At 44.6% G+C, this 13,825-nt stretch overlaps 1 protein-coding gene across 1 annotated transcript in view; it reads left to right on the forward strand.

Annotated features, from left to right (window-relative positions):
- TIAM1 (T cell lymphoma invasion and metastasis 1) overlaps positions 1–13,825 on the forward strand; it is a 398,406-nt gene that overhangs the window by 73,842 nt on the left and 310,739 nt on the right. Inside the window, exon 2 of the mRNA XM_029214248.1 lies at positions 11,004–11,056. The gene's annotated coding sequence lies outside the window, so the exon portion shown is untranslated. The remainder of the gene's footprint in view (positions 1–11,003; positions 11,057–13,825) is intronic.

The following is a 13,825-nucleotide window of genomic DNA, read 5'->3' on the forward strand; positions in this document are numbered from 1 at the left end:
TCATCCATCCACCTATCCATCTATTATCCATCCACCTGTCCATCCATCCATCTATTCATTTATTCATCCATCCATCTTCCCTTATCCATCCATCCATTCATCATCCATCTATTATCCATGCATCCACCTATTCATCCATCCATCTATCCATCTAACATCCATCCATCCATCTATCCATTATCCATCCACCTATCCATCCATCCATCTATCCATCTGTCATCCATCCAACTATCCATCCATCCATCCATCTATCCATCTAACATCCATCCATCCATCCACCCACCTATCCATCCATCCATCTGTCCCTCCGTCTTTCTTCCATCTATCCATCCATCCATCCATTCTTCCGTCTGTCCACAAACATAGTTTAACCAAACAGAATCATAGGAATAAGTCATATTAAAGATTTTAGAGTTCCCTTCGTTAAGTCTTCTCATTTTATAGATAAGAAAACTGACATCTAGAGAGAGGAACTGACATTCTTCAAGTCTGTTTGTAGAGCTGAGGTTAAGACTGTTGGCTTCAGAATTTAAGTCTGCAGCTGTCTCCCTTAAGTAAAGAAAATACAACTTGAAATATGACTTGGTAATTGCCGAGTTGGGGCAATGTGGAATTCACGTAGCACACACCACAGTTCTGTCAGTCTCTGCTTTTCTGTGACAGTCCTAACGCTCATGAAAGTGTTTTTGTTGTTCCTTAATAGTCGCTGGCTCCCAGCAGGCTCCAAATTTCCTTCGCAGGGGGTTCAAAATGTCCCTGTTGAAATAACATTCTTCTCCCACTTTGTAGCACTGGGCTTCAGAATTTAATTTAGCAGTTGACTCTTGATATCAGTCTTCGATGTTTCTGGATTTCATTTCTCTCTTTCTCTTTTTTTGTGGTATAGATGTCTCTCCTTTGAGACTCCAACTCAAGGTACCCATTTGTGGTGTGAACCAGCTGCTTCTTGGGAGCCCCGTTTGTGTTGGGCTGAATTTCCTGGGAAATATCTACTGATTTGAAAAAAATTTCTTTCCTTATTCCTGGGCTTTTAGAAGTATGTCTTGGAACTTTTGGGAAATGAATAATTGAATAATTGATACTGCTTTTGATGGTCTTTATTGTTATTTATTTCTTTTTTACTGAGGTGTAGTTGATGTACAGTATTATGTAAGTTTCAGGTATACAACATAATGATTCCCAATTTTTAAAGGTTATATTCCATTTATAGTTATTATAAAATGTTGGCTCTGTTCCTTGTTGGTCTTTAAATTGTTGTCAACTCCGAGAGGAAGGGTGACTCTTACTATATGAGAAGCTTTATTTTGAAACTGTGGACAAATGGTCTGGTGAATTGAATATTCCAGAGGACTCTATTTAAAACTAGCTTCTATGTTGTAATGTTGAGTGAAAAAAGCAAGATGCTGGGATATGCCTAGGATGCCACTTTTGTTAAAAGTAAGTAAACAAATTGGCGCTTACCTCTGGGGAGTGAAAATGAGGGTAGTAATGACTTGAAGAGAAAACTTTGCACCTTTTAACTTTATGTGTTTCTGTATTGTTTATTTTTCTCTTTTTAATTATAAGCATGTAATAAAGCAAATCCAGACTAAACAGAAAGCCTGGCTATATTTTAATAGGACTCATCTGGGTATGGGCAATAACCTTTCTATTGTCTTCTTGAGATAGTTTGCCATTTACCCAATGTAAAGTTTACATGTGTCTAGTTTATAAGTTGTAACTTAGTAATTTTAGATACAATTAATGTTGGTTGCTAGAAAATCATAATGACAGACATATTCAAACTTGCTCAGTATGGGCAGAAATTTAAACTTAAACTTCACTGTGAATTCTCCCTTCACCTTATTATTATTTTTACCAATTTTTTTTTTTCTTCGCTGTGCCACATGGCACGTGGGATCTTATTTCCCTGACCAGGGACTGAACCCATGTCCCCTGCATTGGAAGCGCAGAGTCTTAACCCACTGGACTGCCAGGGAAGTCCCTACCAATTTTTTCTTAATGAGGTTGATCATCTACTTGTATGCATGGCCCAAGCTGGTCATTTTTCAGGACTTCCGACAGAGATTCTAAAACTTCCTGGAGGTATTCTGCGAGCTGACTTGGGGCCATTATGCTTTCCCAGTTCTTCTTGACTGTGGTGCTTTCAGCTGCCTTGAACATGGAGAGTCACTCGATTTCACTGGCTTTCCCAGACCAGTATCGTGTTCTCTGATACCAGCCATCCTGCCTTCCCACCTCTTTCCCCTTAAATGAACTTCTTTCCTGTACTTGGCAGTTCATGTCCTCTGTCTCCATCTTTAGGGCATCCTCTGGTGTTCCTGATCTCAAATCAGGAAAAATAAATTGAGTCCCTTTCCCTGTGGCTCCAAGCATTTGAAAAGGCAGGGAATGTGTGGATTATTGTACAAGAAATAGATCAGTGTGTAATAGCCTAAAATGGAAAAAGAAACGTGACTGCTTATTCAGGCATTTGCAAAATGATGCAGGCTGCCTCTCCCAACTGTCTTTTATAAAAACAATTTCCGGAAATGTGTGGACTAGGTAAATGATATGTTACTGATACAAAGCACAACCGTGATTATACTAGCAGAAGATTATGTTTCCTCTGTTTTACAGTCTGTGTGAATTTCTTTCAAGTTATTAGGTTGAACTGTATGAATTGCCAAATTGAGCTACCAAAAGAGCAGCTTCATCCAATTCAACCTAAGAGAGCTTATTTGCTGAGTTGTAAGACATGGGAAATATGTGTCTGCATAAGGAAAGAACATGAGATGAACGTGCTTTAAGGAAACTGGGCATCCTTTTTTTATTTGAACCTGTCTCTAATGGTTAGTATTCACTTAGTTGACACTTTGTTGTTGCCTCACTAGCTTTCAGAAAGTATATAGAGCAAAATTGGTTGCCTAGCAACATGTTCCAGCCCAGGAGTGTTGGAGAATGGGTCAGTGATGAACAATTATGTACAATCAAGTTTAAAAATGCATAGCAGCCTGCTATATCCATGCTCTGACCACCAGGAAGCATCAGCATTCTGTTGGCTTGGGTTTATGGCTGTTGTATGTGAATTTATTGCAGTTGTGGTCTGGATCTCATGGTTGCAATTCAGAAAAATTTTGCGCTGGACCAGAGTAGGCTTCTGGTGCCCCTCTGTACATTGGTCCATTTTGCAGAAGCATCTGACATCCATCATTTGGTTGGCTGCCTATCTGGACACTCATCCCTTTGAAAAGTGAAAAGAGAAAATGAAGAATTTGCTTAATTGTGATTGTTTTCATCTCAGCAAATTGGCCTCTATTAGTGAATCTGTAATTTGCCAAAGAACAAGTACACACAAAATGAGTGACAAGGGCCCCCTTACTCAACCCAAATCATTTTTTCAAGAATCACGAATGCTGGGCAGACGTTCTCTCTGAAATGGCCCAAGCCCTGAATCATTTCTCCTCCTTCCGTTCCAGCAAAACAGAAGACACATTTTGCATCATCCCGTCCTTACTTAATCTTTCTGTCAGCACAAGTATCAATGGTGTACATCCTGAAAGCAGCAGGGAAGCTAGGAGGCATTTTTATAACGCTGGCAAAGCTAATAAGGCACATTTCATTGTTAAGAATCATTGAGTTTAATTGGCAAATCAATTTTTAGGCCCTTTCCATTTGTATTTTGTTTAATCAACAAAAATAAATCGCCGTGCCAACCTTGAAAGCTCCAAGTCGAACAGTGGCAAATATTTTGTTCGTCCTGCCAAAAGTGCTTTCCAACAGCAGTGTCTTAATTGAAAATGATTTATATTCAGAAGCGTTTTATCATTTGTCTGAAGAAGGAAAAAGCTGCGTAAGCAAGCAGTATGCAGTCGTTTGGGGCATTGTTTTTGACATTTATCTACACTCTATCCTTCAGATGTTTATAGAAGAGCGACCTTCCCTAGCCCTTCTTGCTAATGATTCAGGCTCCATGTCCTGATGTAGCTGTCAATTAGCCCCCGTAACCTTTGGTGAGAGGTTTTTGCTGGGGAGGACTTCCAAAACCTAGGCTTTTTCCCCTTTTCTGCAGGGTTTTGCTGACCCTGAATCCTGATCTCTGGGCCTTTGGTGGAAAATGGCTGGCATCTTAGTGCTGGAAGATGGGCATCCTGAGCGGGCCTGGGAAAAGCTGTCTTGCTTTTCTGGTAGGAAAACCTCACTAGCCATGCCGACTGTAGCGTTTTGGCTTTTTCTGCCTTCTTTGCACTCCAGGGAGGGGGGAGAGATGACAAGAAGTACCATTTATTTGATGCCTACACAGTGTGTTCTCATTTCTCATGACAGCCCTGAGAGGTGAGGGAGCTAAACCCCAAGTACCTGGTGAGGAAGCTGAGGTTCAGAGAACATCAGTAACAGTTTGTACGTGGAGTGGCTGCCGTTGGCATCCAGTTCCATTTGTCTCCAGTCATCTTCCCATTTCAATGGTGTTGGGAAGTAGCAAAGAGCCCCCCTCTCCAATACCCCAGTTTCACTGAAACATGTTTCCCCTCGCAGGGCTCCTGGGGGACAGGTACCATAGCATGATGGTGGCTGATGCTCTGCGGGCTCTTGTTGTGTGCCTGGCATGTTTCCAAGAGCTTCATGTGTACTCTTTTTTTTTTTTTTTTTGCGGCATGCGGGCCTCTCACTGTTGTGGCCTCTCCCGTTGCGGAGCACAGGCTCCGGACGCGCAGGCTCAGCGGCCATGGCTCACGGGCCCAGCCGCTCCGCGGCATGTGGGATCTTCCCGGACCGGGGCACGAACCCGCGTCCCCTGCATCGGCAGGCGGACTCCCAACCACTGCGCCACCAGGGAAGCCCCATGAGTGCTCTTAATTCGTGTAAACTTCATTCTCCTCTGAGGCACGGAGTAGTTGGTGGACTGGTCCAAGGTCACATGGCTAATGGTTGGGGACCATTTGAATCCAGGTAATCTGCCCCAGCATCTGTGATCTTAGGGGTTTACCTTCCATGGCATGTACCCTTGTTTGTTTGTCCTTCCCCTTGCCTCCAAAGCAGCGGGGAAGATGATGAAGCAAGAGGAAGGGAAAATAGTACAGTTTTATGGACAGTGGAGGCCATTGATTTACTTGCCTCAATTTGGGGCTCATTCATTGATCTTCAGCTGTACTGGGATGCCCTTCCTGCTGCCACCTCTCCATTTCCCATTGGTTCTCGTGCCTCTGCGAAAGCTCCGTCTTCCACGGGGCCCTTTCAGGTTAATGGGAGGCCAGTTGTTTTCCAGGGGTCACCAGGAAACCCACAGTGTGACCTGCACGTTACTCAAGGTGCAAAAAAAAGGAACCTCGATAAACCCAGAACCAAACTCAGCAACTTCTAAACAACGCCCTGTAAGTAACCAGTTCTAGGAAGCTGAAGGGATGGTAAAAATCTAGCAACTACCTGGAATTCCGCACATTCTTTGGGAATTTACTAGGGCCCCACTCTCAGCACCTTCAGGTACCAGGGATCAAGTGATCCTCAGATCAAGTGAGGAACAAGGGAGAATTTTCACCTTCCCTTGGGGTGGGAAGGCCTACAGCAGGTCAGATCACTTAATATAATGTTGAGGGTAATACCCACAGAGGACAATTTCTGATGCCACGCCCTGTTCAAAGTATTTTGCATATATGAATCATGAGCTGGATGCTGTTATTATCCCCATTTTACAGATGAGAAAATCTGCTCTGTGACATGTGCACGTATATTGTAATTTTAGGAAAGCGAAAATACAAAACACATCTCAGAATCAAGGATGTAGGTGGTATGTGGCTTGTGGGCTGGTGGTGCCAGTGTGTGGCTGCTCTTCAGAGCACAGCTGCCTCCTTATGAGATGGGCCTTGGCAACTAGCTGAGACGTGCAGGGCAGTACCACAGCCGGCATTTATTGAGTTATTACTGTATACCAGACACTAGTCTAAGAAGTTGACGTGAATTTTTTAAATCCTCACAAAAGGATAGGTGCTATGATTACGATTGTACCTGATTTATAGACGAGGAAACTGAGTCAGTGGGGTAATCTTGCTTGCCCAAGGCCACCCAGGCAGTACCTGGCAGGGCCAAGTGTCCGCTAAGGCCATCTGGCTCCGGGCTCTGCCTCTGAGCTAAGGCCCCTGGTGTAGGCGGGAGAGGGACAGTGGCACAGGGTACGGACATATACAGGCTCCGTATGGGATGGGTGTTCCGGTTCCTCTCAGGTGCCCTTGCCCCGGTGGCTCGTCACTCCCTTTTGGCATCCATCCTGGTGTGGAACTGGAGGTGGATTTTTTTAAAATTTATTTATTTTTGGCTGCATTGGATCTTCTTTGCGGTGCATGGACTTCTCATCGCGGTGGCTTCTCTTGTTGCAGAGCATGGGCTGTACGCACGTGGGCTTCAGTAGTTGCAGCACGTGGGCTCAGTAGTTGTGGCTCGTGGGCTCTAGAACTCAGGCTCAGGAGTTGTGGCGCAGGGGCTTAGTTGCTCCGCGGCACGTGGGATCTTCCCGGACCAGGGCTTGAACCCGTGTCCCCTGCATTGGTAGGAGGATTCTTAACCACTGCGCCACCAGGGAAGGTTGATTTTATCAGTCTTTTGTAGGCTTCTGTTTGTACCTGGGATCATCTCACAGCGAAGGAATTAGAGAAGAGCTCTGACGTGAATCCTAAAACATATCTGGAAAGGCATTTACTAGGTCTTAGAGGCATTTTCTCATTGACCCACACAACAGTCCTATGAAGTTCGTACTGAATGGTAAAGGGAGAAGCTGTATGTAGCCCAGAGAGGGTGAGCCACATATTCTCGGTCACACAGCAGGTGAGGGGTGGAGCTGGGCTCAGGCCACGTACACACACGTGTCTGTAAGGTAAGGGCTGACTCCACAGTGGGGATCGCCCCTGCCTCCAGATGGGGCCCCTGCCAGCAGCTCTGGGGCGTTTCCTGTTGGGTCAGCTCTGCTAGTCTGCTGCTTTCCCTCCTCCTGCTTTGCTGCCTTCCACACTCTCCCTTGCCTCCATGCTCCAAGCTCTTCAGAACAACAGGATGAGATTCTCCTTAGCCCGGAACTGTTTTTGCTATTGCTTGTGCATCCGAGCACCTGCTGAGCTGATGAGCTTTTGAAATGTCACTTGAGTGTTGGGAGGGAGCCGTGAGTGATGAGCCGTGAGTGCTTTGCGGGAACATACCATCACAGCTGCCTCCCTGGGGCGGGTGGTGGTGGGCCGAGGGGAGGCCGTGGTTCCTCCTGCAGCCCGGCCCCTCAGAGAGGGCAGGAGGCTGTGTTCCTGCTCCTGCAGCTGGCACGTGGTCCCCACTGTCAGCCTAGTCGTTTTTCTTCCCCTGGGCACACGGTGACTGTTTCTGTGCTATGTTTCTCTTTTTTTAAAAAAATTTATTCATTTATTTTTGGCCGCGTTGGGTCTCCGTTGCTGCGCGCGGGCTTTCTCTAGTTGTGGCGAGCGGGGGCTACTCTTCATTGTGGTGCGTGGGCTTCTCACTGCGGTGGCTTCTCTTGTTGCGGAGCATGGGCTTTAGGCACGCAGGCTTCAGTAGTTGTGGCACGTGGGCTCAGTAGTTGTGGCTCACGTGCTCTAGAACGCAGGCTCAGTAGCTGTGGTGCACGGGCTTAGTTGCTCTGTGGCATGTGGGATCTTCCCGGACCAAGGCTCGAACCCGTGTCCCCTACATTGGCAGGCAGATTCTTATCCACGGCGCCACCAGGGAAGTCCCCTGTGCTGTGTTTCTCTTACAGTGCTGGCTCTCCATTTATGGGTTAACTTTTGAGAATACAATTGAATTTTTGACCTTTTTCTTTCTGGATTTCTCTTTTCAGAAAAATGCACATGTATACAAAGTTCCGCATATCAATCCTGGATTTTCAGGGGAACCCTTACCCTCAGGGCCTCCTTGAACACATCTCGTTCCCCACACACATACCAGGAAATCTAGCGTAAAAATTGGGTCCCTAGGGCTTCCCTGGTGGTGCAGTGGTTGAGAGTCCGCCTGCCGATGCAGGGGACACAGGATCGTGCCCCGGTCCGGGAAGATCCCACATGCCGCGGAGCGGCTGGGCCCGTGAGCCATGGCCGCTGAGCCTGCGCGTCCGGAGCCATGGCCGCTGAGCCTGCGCGTCCGGAGCCTGTGCTCCGCAACGGGAGAGGCCACAACAGTGAGAGGCCCACGTACCAACAACAACAAAAAAAATTGGGTCCCCTACTAACCACCACCAATTGAGGGTAAATGTGTAAAATTAAAGTTTTGATTCTCTGCCCCTCTTCTTTTTCCATTGCTGTCAGTCAGAAGCTGGGCAGGAAAGTATAAGGCACAGTCAAAGAGGTGACAGAAGAAAGTTCAATAAAGGTGTGTCATGGGGTTGAGAAACAGAAAGGGGGAGTGAGGTACACTGGGGCGATAGGAGGAAACCCCTCTGACTTTGTCCATTCAGACTGTTATAACAGAATAAATACTATAAATTTCTCATAGTTCTGGAGGCTGGGACGTCCAAGATCAAGGCACTGGAGGATTCGGTGTCTGCTTCTTGGTTTATAGATGACTGTCACATGACAGAAGGGGGGAGGGAGCTCTCTGGGGTCTCTTTCATAAGGGCGCTAATCCCACTGATGAGTTCTCCACCCTCATGACCTAATCAACTCCCAAAGGCCTCACCTCCTATTACAATCTCATTGGGGATTAGGTTTCAATGTATGAATTTTGAGGGGATATAGTCTATGGCACCCTCCAACCCCTAGAAGTAAGGATAGAGGGAGAGGATCACCTGAGAGAAACTGACCTGTGATGGAGAGACCCCCAGGTGACCCTGCAGGGAGGAAGCTGGGGGATGCATGCTCCTTCCTTCCTTCCCCTCCTCCTACTCTCCTGGCTTCTACTGGTACCTAAGGGGCCAGAGGGCAAGGGAGCCTGGTTGATGCGGGTCATAGAGGTCAGCCTCCCAGGGCACATGTCCCAGTGATAAGAAGTAATCTAAAGGGCAACCAGAGAATATTTAGTACATCGCCCTTTAGATTCTTAAATAAATTTTATCCTGTGGATGGTACTTTTAAGAGCGCAGGAAGCAGCTCTGTCATCTGTAAATGCTCTCCCTGGGTATTGGGCATCATGGGAAATTGCTTAGCTTGTGCTATGGAGGTTTTGTAATCCTGTTAGTGACTGGAAACTTCCTGTTCTTTTCGGATGCTTTTAAATCCAGTCTTTTACTTTTTTTTCTATTTTATTTGTCTGCCTGTTATTATAAGGTCACTTTCAAAGGCTTCATTATACCTCATGATGATGAACCAGTCTGCTTCAGTATTACAGGGGATTGTATGTAAATCTCTCATGTGGCATTGTGTTCAAAGGTAGTTTCCCCCTATCTTATGACAGCTTGATGTTTAGAAATGAGCATTTCTGGAGTTTGGAGACAGAGAAATTATGTCGGGAAGCACTTGAGAAATTAAAAAGTGTTATGCAGTGCAAGGTTTTACGAGGCAGCGGGGGTAACTGACGTCACCAAGGTTGGATCTGGGAGTCGGGGATCTGTTGCTGGCACCAGCTCATACTTGCTCTGTGACTTTGGACACCACCTCTAGGCATTTCTATTTGTAAGGTGGAGTTAACATTACAAACAAAGACTCTCTCCTTAAGCAGACTTTAGTCGGGTTCCTCTGAGTCCTGTTTTTGTCAAGATCTGGACCTTGGCTCTTGTCCTGTCTTTGGCCTGCCTAGCTCAATTTTAGCAAGAATCCTGCTAAGTCAGTTCAGAGAGAATCACCCACTCTTGATATGTGATCACCCTCGATATCTGATCACCCTAGGCTACCTTCAGCAAAAATCCCATTGCTTGTTTGTTAATAAGAATCCCCCTACCCTGCTGTCTCCTCTGAGTAATTTTCTGTCCACTGACTGCCTCACTTCGCTTGATTGCTGTAAATCCTCAGGTGTCTTTGCTGTATTCAGAGTTGAGCCCCATCTCTCTCCTATTTTGCAATAGCCCTAAAAAAATTCTTTCTTACCGTTTTAATAAGCATCAGAATAATTTTTTCTTTAACTTTACCCACCAGAAAACCTTGGAATTGTTCAGGATCCTCAAGGACCACTGATCCAACCTCACCCAATGTCGAGAGTGATATGGAGCTCACTGTGAGGTGTCTAGTACCTCAGGGCAGCAAATGAGGGCCCCATTCACTCCCTTGGGGGCTGGTTCTCATTGTAGAGAAGCTCTGTCTCTGTTTCAAGCTCAAAATCTGCCTCCACTTATACTCACTTATCTCAATTCTGCCTTTCCTCAAAACCTGTTCTTCCTTTATTTAAGTGAATAATTTAGCTTCTTAAATTGTAGCCATCTTAATGAAGATAATTTTAAAATGTGTCTTTTCTTTTTTTTTAATTTATTTACTTATTTTATATTTATCTTTGGCTGTGTTGGGTCTTCGTTGCTGCACGTAGGCTTTCTCTAGTTGCGGTGAGCGGGCTTTTCATTGCAGTGGCTTCTCGTTGTGGAGCACAGGCTCTAGGCATGTGGGCTTCAGTGGTTGTGGCACACGGGCTTCAGTAGTTGTGGCATGTGGGCTTAGTAATTGTGTGGCACATGGGCTTAGTTGTTCCACGGCATGTGGGATCTTCCTGGACCAGGGCTTGAACCCATGTCCCCTGCATTGGCAGGCGGATTCTTAACTACTGCACCACCAGGGAAGCCCCTAAGCTGTGTCTTTATTGCCTTTCTTGCTTTCAACAGGACTCTGAGCCTGGTTGAACCTATGTTTCCCACTCTGGGAAGATGCCTAAGGGTGACGCCTTGGAGGTCTTCTCTCTGTGAACCGTGTCTTTATTTCCTGAACTCTTGGGTTGCCCTGTTCCTCTGCTTCTAATTCTAAGTCCTTTGTTTCTTTCCTCTTTTAGCTCTTGCTGATGCCTTGTTTGATACAAGTTTATAAATGATGTGCTTCTTTTCCTTTCATGAAGTAAAGTGCATGGGATTTGTGAAAGCTGTTTGCCACTTAGAAGTCTTTTTTTTTTTTTTTAATTTTCAGATTGATGGCTATTTTCCAGATGTTAACATTATCAGAAGCCTGACCTCCACATGGTACGTATGCTCTGAAGGACCTTTTAGGTCCATCAAGGGTATATAAATACATTAACTTTTTAATTTACTTGTTTATCATTTAGCCCTAAATCTGTCCTTGGTGTTTGTTGAGTTTCACCCCCTATTCTTTCACCTCATTCATGGGTATATTTGAAAAGCAGTGACTTCTACAGGATCAAAACAACCAAAGTTATTTTCCTGAATAAAGAATTTTAGGATGAGGATTTAAAAAGAAAATCAGATTTACTTATAAATATTTCAATATGGCTCTGAAAAGATAGGGATTCATTTTGTTAAAACATCAACAGAATACTATTATCACACGTAAGAAATGAACAATAATTCATTTCTTAATATCACTGAATATTCATGTTCAGATTTCTTTGATTGTCTAAGAAATATTTTTTCACAGTTAGTTAAAAATACCTCAGAGTAATCAAAGGATTTAAACAAAGTCCACACATTGCATTTGGTTAATATGTCTCTTAAGTCTCTTTATTTATTTATTTATTTAATAACTTTATTTTATTTTATTTCTATTTTTGACTGCATTGGGTCTTCTTTGCTGCACGTGGGCTTTCTGTAGTTGCAGCGAGCGGGGGCTACTCTTTGTTGTGGTGCATGGGCTTCTCATTGCGGTGGCTTCTCTTGTTGCAGAGCATGGGCTCTAGGCGCACAGGCTTCAGTAGTTGTGGCATGTGGGCTCAGTAGTTGTGGCTCATGGACTCTAGAGCTCAGGCTCAGTAGTTGTGGCGCATGGGCTTAGTTGCTCCGTGGCATGTGGGATCTTCCCGGACCAGGGTTTGAACCCGTGTCTCCTGCATTGGTAGGAGGATTCTTAACCACTGAGCCACTGGGGAAGCCCCTAAGTCTCTTTTAATATGCAGGTTTCCTGTCCCTCTCTTGTTCTGTCTTTTTTTTTTTTTAATTAAAAAGCATTCTAAAAATTTTTAAAAATGGCATACTTTTAAACTTATTTATTTAAAAAAATCTTAAATTTAGTTTTGGCTGTGCCACAGGACATGCAGGATCTTCCCTGACCAGGGATTGAACCCGTGCCCCCTGCGTTGGGAGCACAGAGTCTTAACTGCTGGACCACCAGGGAAGTCCTCTTGTTCTGTCTTGTGATATATTTGGTCAAGAAGCTGGATCTTTTGGATATTTTGAATCTCTTGGATCGGGATCTGTGTGTTTCCCCACAATGTAGATTTTGTTGCCAACATTCTGGTGTTGTCATTTAACGTGGGGTTTTTTTTTATAATAAAGGTTTAAAAAAATTTTTTTTTATTTTTGGCTGCATTGGGTCTTCGTTGCTGTGCGCGGGCTTCTCATTGCAGTGGCTCCTCTTGTTGTGGAGCACGGGCTCTAGGTGCGCGGGCTCAGTAGTTGTGGCACGCGGGCCCTAGAGCATGCGGGCTTCAGTAGTTGCGGGGCGTGACCTTAGTAGTTGTGGTGCGCAGGCTCAGTAGTTGTGGCGCACGGGCTTAGCTGCTCTGCAGCATGTGGGATCTTCCTGGACCAGGAATCGAACCCGTGTCCTCTGCATTGGCAGGTGGATTCTTAACCACTGCACCACCAGGGAAGTCCTAATGTGTTTCTTTGTCCCCAAAATGTCCTATAAACTAAAGTCTTGATCAGATTTAGGTTCAAATATGGGGGCAAGAATATTTCATACAGGATAGTGTAACTTCCGTCAGGTGACATATTCTGAGTGTCACCCAGTTCAGAAGACCAGCCACATGGTAAAGTAGAAGCTGTTTCTGTGAGGGAGAAACACTTGTAGCTTGAGAACAAAGGTTGCTGAGAGCTAATTCCTACCTCATGTATCTAGACTTGATTTTCGTCTTGGAAGAATACTCTTGGGTATGAAGGGCTATGCTCCATGTCTTGGTGGGTAGTTTCAGATCTACCAGCTCTCTTTGCTTATTCCTGCCATTTCTTACAAGAGTGTCCTAAGCGTGCTCTGCCTCACCCCTCCTAACTAGGACGCTGTGGACTAGAACTGGGGTAGGCGAATTACAGCCCACGGTTCTGTTTTTATAAATAAATTTTTATTGGAACACAGCCACGCCTGTTTTTTTACGTATTTTCGGTGGTTGCTTTAATGCTACAGTAGCAGAGTTGAGTAATGGCCTGAACAAAGCCTGAAATATTTACTATGTGGCCCTTTACAAAAGGAAAGTTTGCTGACCTCTGGGCTGGAAGGTAAGCAGGGGATGAATAAGGCTTTAGCATATGGAGCAAACAAAAATATTTTCTCATCACTGAAATGCCACTCAACCTTAGTACCTGTGAATGTGAAATTCTGTGGCTCACAAATTGTGCCTTAAATCATTAAGATAATTTTGTTTTTCTTTGTTCATTTTTCTACCCATTAGATGACATCATCCTTCTACTTGCCTGGAAATACAATTCAACATGGGTGGGTTCACATTTAATAATGGTGACATTTTACTGGGCAGATAACTGACTGTTAGTAATCTCCAGATTCAGCATTTGAGTCCTGATTTGCTATACCCTCTTCCTCAGATAGTATAAAGCTTTCTCTTCCACCAGTGTGCTGTGTGGTTTGTTTTCGCCTTTGTATGATGAAGAATTCTCCATCCTTTCAATGAATGTCTCATGCTAAGGGTTTTCAAAATAAGTAGACTTGCATTTTTTTCTCCTAAATGGAACTCAGCTAATTTTATCGAAACTATTCCTTTTGTCTTTTGTCTATATTGTATGCTACATTATTATGGATGGCTTTGGAATTCTTCGTGTAAAAGA

The sequence above is a fragment of the Monodon monoceros genome, unplaced genomic scaffold (genome assembly GCF_005190385.1).
Source record: "Monodon monoceros isolate NGI ecotype Baffin Bay Population unplaced genomic scaffold, NGI_Narwhal_1 Super_Scaffold_11, whole genome shotgun sequence".
Lineage (NCBI taxonomy): Eukaryota > Metazoa > Chordata > Mammalia > Artiodactyla > Monodontidae > Monodon > Monodon monoceros.